The sequence below is a fragment of the Callithrix jacchus genome, chromosome 19 (genome assembly GCF_049354715.1).
Source record: "Callithrix jacchus isolate 240 chromosome 19, calJac240_pri, whole genome shotgun sequence".
Classification (NCBI taxonomy): Eukaryota; Metazoa; Chordata; class Mammalia; order Primates; family Cebidae; genus Callithrix; species Callithrix jacchus.
In genome coordinates, this window is record NC_133520.1 from 14,416,086 (window position 1) to 14,420,922 (window position 4,837).

The 4,837-nt window shown below is 37.1% G+C and overlaps 1 non-coding gene across 1 annotated transcript; it reads right to left on the reverse strand.

Annotated features, from left to right (window-relative positions):
* Positions 1 to 4,408: 4,408 nt before the first annotated feature.
* On the reverse strand, positions 4,409 to 4,515 carry LOC118149660 (U6 spliceosomal RNA). Its single transcript, XR_004737214.2, has one exon. It is a non-coding gene; the product is annotated as a U6 spliceosomal RNA (small nuclear RNA).
* Positions 4,516 to 4,837: the final 322 nt, after the last annotated feature.

A 4,837-nucleotide genomic window follows, 5' to 3' on the forward strand; every position in this document is an offset into this window, starting at 1 on the left:
ATAAGGTTACATTTGTACCTGTCAAAATACTATTTGTTAAACAGCACACCTCAAATGCCACCTCCTCCATGATGTCTTTCAGGTCTTCCAAAAAAAAAAAAAATGATCTCTCTTTCCTTTAAATTTTTTAGAGTATTTCACATTTCTTCTCTTACATCAGCCATAGCATTCTGCATTTGTGGACTTTTCTTCTCCTTTTATAATAAAAGAAGCTTGAATGCTTTTCTTTCTAGATCCTCAAGCACCCAGTAGGTATCCCTAAGATACTATTAAATCAGATTGTTGGGTGAATTCAGTACATTCAGCATCTCATCTAGCCCATGAGATGATACATGCACTGTGTGAAGAAAATAAGTTAAATCACCAGTGACCCAGTCTGGCAAAGGTGTTTTCTATTAGGCTAAAATTTGGCACCTGGGAAGAAAAAAATAACCCAGAGTTTTTTAACTTCCCAGATTCAGTTACAACTAGGACACCTGACATGACCTGAACATCAAGAAAGCAAACACAACCAGGAAATAGACATTATCAAAGGAGATTGCAGCCTCATCCAGGGAAACCAGACAGAGATATGGCCTAGTTATAGTAACAATGTACCATATATTCCCAGTGCTGCTAGACACAAAGTGTAGGATGGAATCTGTGCCTTTTAAAAATTCCTTTTCCTTCTTCCAGTTCAATTTTATAACATCTACCTTTGGCTGGTACATCATGTTTATAGTTTTCACCTTGTATTTCCTGGAAAAGACATGAGCCAGTTACCAAAAGGAATCATTACTTGTTTTCAAAGAATCTGAAATGAACATTTTGATTAAATTTTTGAATTATTTATAACAAGTCATATTGTAGTATCTTCCCTAGACAGTGAGATTTCAAAGAATTTTAAATCATGGGCTTCATAAGAGACTTAAACTATTCAAAGCAATTAAATTTTTTATAAATTCTTTCTAAGCAATATGTACAAATTCTAGTCATTATTAAAAACTAATTAGTTTAATTACTTAACAATATGTACCAGCTCTTTTGTTCTTTATCTTTCCCCACTTTCATTAATAGCATTCTATGGTTTTAATTATGCTATATGCCCTTGCTTCTGAACATTTCATAGTGAATACAACAGGATAGAAAATAATCATGTCACCAAATGCACCGACATAAAATGATAATAATGTATTCATGCCTGAGTAGAAAATACTGTCTGTGACCATCCCTCTAAAACAAAGAACATTAATACTGCATTGCAGATACAGAATTTGAATCAGGCTTGAACTCACGTTGCCATATTCTATCAACTTCCCAAAAGACACCTTCACCATTCTGTTCTTTTAGGTCTGATCATAAACCATATGCACTGCCTAAGTAGCAAAATTCAATGACAGGTCAGGCTTTTGATATCAGTAAAAAGCTTCTGAGAAGTTGTTTACGTAGGCAGCCACTACATGGCCTCATTCTGACAAATGTGTCACGCAGATGTGCCTCCTACCTACGATCTCTCTCAAAACAGTCTGCAATTCCTTAATGGCTCTCTCTGGGGTGCTGAATAATACTCTTAATTTATAATGCTTTCTATTCAAGATATGTGAATGCAAAGTCTTTTACTCTCTTACACTGTTATTGGTAGGATGGATATATTGTTAGAATATTTTTGTAAAATAGCGCTATAACGTATCAAGTCTTAATGTTTTTATCAAAGCCTTGAAAAAATTATTTGTACCTTCTCACCCAACAACGGCATTTCTACAAATGTATCCTACAAATTTATCCTAAGAAAAGTTTAGCCTGGTAGATGGCATCAGACATGTGCATGGGAACGTCAGATGTAGTACTGTTTATAATATAAAAAAATTGGAAAACCACCAAAACATTCAGCAAAAGAAGAAAATTATGCTACATTTTTATATGATGAATACTGAACATCTATTAAACATCATGTTGTAGAAAAGCATGTTTAGCACAAAAAAATTACAATATACTGATCAATGAAAAAAAAAACAGGTCATTCAAATACTGTTTTTTAAAATATCAGAACAGGGTGGACTGACTAAAAGTCACTCATACTTTAGATGTGGACCCCTTCCTTACACCACTCTTTCCAAGATGAGTCATGTCCTCTTTCAAGCAGATAGTGAAGCCATCCATACAGGGTTAACTAGAATTCTGGACTGAAATCTAGTTATTAAGCATTAATCAGGCTGCACTATGACCCCCTTTCCTTGTGACTGAAAGTCAGTTAGCACTAGATCTTGACCATTTGCATCGGAACTATTATAGATAGAATCTCTGACAGTAGAATCATAAGACTTTTGTTTAAACATCACTAGAGATATTTTTCAGATCCCAAATTCCAGTGAAACAGCTGGCACCAACCAGTTTGAAGGAATAAGTACAGAATCAGCATGAAAAGTCAGTTTCTTCATAAACCAGTGCCATGACTTTGCTATGCACTCTTCAACCAATCAACCATCTCTACACTTCAACCCACTCCAAAACCCTTACAAACTCCAGCTCCAAACTCTACAGGAAGGTGAATTTGAGGTTCCCTCTCATGTCTTCCTTTGGCAGCCATATGATTAAACCGCTTTCTCTGTTGCAACCCAATGTCTCGATATATTGATTTGTTGTGAGCATCAAGCGACTGAGCCATTATGGTTGCAATAGGAAAAACTTCACTTTCAGGGTGCTCCAGACTAGAGTTCATCTTCTCCATTTTGGTGTTTTTCTTTGGGTTGAAGAGTCTGCAGTCTGCCAGGCCTACCTCCATATCCACTAGATCCAGCAAGAACCCACCCCTGGAAAATGTTATCAAGTACTTAGACCCTATATTTATCCCCAAAGACAAGAGATGAAAATGAGTGACTGTGTAGTTTCTGGTTTAGAAAAAGGGCCACTCAACCCCCACTGCATAAACACTCCATCCCCTCTAAACTAGACAGCCTTTGTGAGAAGAGGGCTTGCACCCTAGCAGGAAATCCCCACCCCTCCCCACATCTATAATTGAAGAGGGTATAGATGAGGCAATACCAATAAGGCGTGTGATTTTTTTTTTTTTAAAAAAGGACTCTTCTAAACTGGCAATAATAAAAACATTAACTGTGATCACCCATGTGAGAAGGAAAACTGAATTATTCTTTTAATTCTCTTTCTAGTCACTATAGAAAATGCTATTACAAAATCATTGCCTTTCAAAGACATCATCAATGAGTATTCAATCTAAAATGTAGGGGTGGCAGAGGAGTGTCAAGCAATAAAAGAGTTAACGCAATAATTGATTTTTCTAGATAGTATGACATCTGGAGTAATTTTTTTTATTGCCTTTTAGGTTTTGGGGTACATGTGCAGAACATGCAAGATAGTTACATAGGTACACACATGGCAGTGTGTTCTGCTGCCTTCCTCCCCTTCACCCACATTTGGCATTTCTCCCTAGGCTATCCCTCCCCAGCTCACCCCCCAGCTGTCCATCCCCTATTCCCCGCAATAGACCCCAGTGTGTAGTACTCCCTTCCCTGTGTCCATGTGTTCTCATTGTTCATCACCCACCTATGAGTGAGAATATGCGGTGTTTGATTTCCTATTCTTGTGTCAGTTTGCTGAGAATGATGTTCTCCAGATTCATCCATGTCCCTACAAAGGACACGAACTCATCATTTTTGATTGCTGCATAATATTCCATGGTGTATATGTGCCACATTTTCCCAGTCCAGTCTATCATCGATGGGCATTTGGGTTGGTTCCAGGTCTTTGCTATTGTAAACAGTGCTGCAATAAACATTTGTGCGCATGTGTCCTTATAGTAGAACAATTTATAGCCCTTTGGATATATACCCAGTAATGGGATTGCTGGGTCAAATGGGATTTCTCTTTCTAAGGCCTTGAGGAATCGCCACACTGTCTTCCACAATGGTTGGACTAATTTACACTCCCACCAACAGTGTAAAAGTTTTCCTATTTCTCCACATCCTCTCCAGCATCTGTTGTCTCCAGATTTTTTAATGATCGCCATTCTAACTGGCGTGAGATGGTATCTCAATGGGTTTTGATTTGCATCTCTCTAATGACCAGTGATGATAAGCATTTTTTCATATGCTTCTTGGCGTCATGTATGTCTTCTTTTGTAAAGTGTCTGTTCATATCCTTTGCCCATTTTTGAATGGGCTTGTTTGTTTTTTTCCTGTAAATCTGTTTGAGTTCTTTGTAAATTCTGGATATCAGCCCTTTGTCAGATGGGTAAACTGCAAAACTTTTTTCCCATTCTGTTGGTTGCCGATTGACTCTAGTGACTGTTTCTTTTCCCATGCAGAAGCTGTGGAGTTTGATTAGGTCCCATTTGTCTATTTTGGCTTTCATTGCCAATGCTTTTGGTGTTTTGGTCATGAAGTCCTTGCCTACTCCTATGTCCTAAATGGTTAAAAATATGGAACGCTTCACGAATTTGCGTGTCATCCTTGTGCAGGGGCCATGCTAATCTTCTCTGTATTGTTCCAATTTTAGTATATGTGCTGCCGAAGCAAGCACTGGAATAATTTTTAACTTTAGAAAATTTAAAATTCTTGTGATTTTCTTTCTCATTCTACATAAATATTCATGTTCATATTCAACTTTGTATTTATAATTTTATATTATTTTTCTTAAAGAAAGTCCCCCAAAATGTAAAAGTGCAGGCCTCAAAAACATACTGGATTCATTCTTGACCTAGAAAATGTACTGTAAGGACCAAAATACCCATGATATTAGTGATGAAGAAACGAAGGAGATTCTTGTTTTGTTTTGTTTGCCTTTCTGCTTTTCTAGGTGCTTCAAGTTTTCTACATTAAGCATGTTCTACATTGTAACTGGA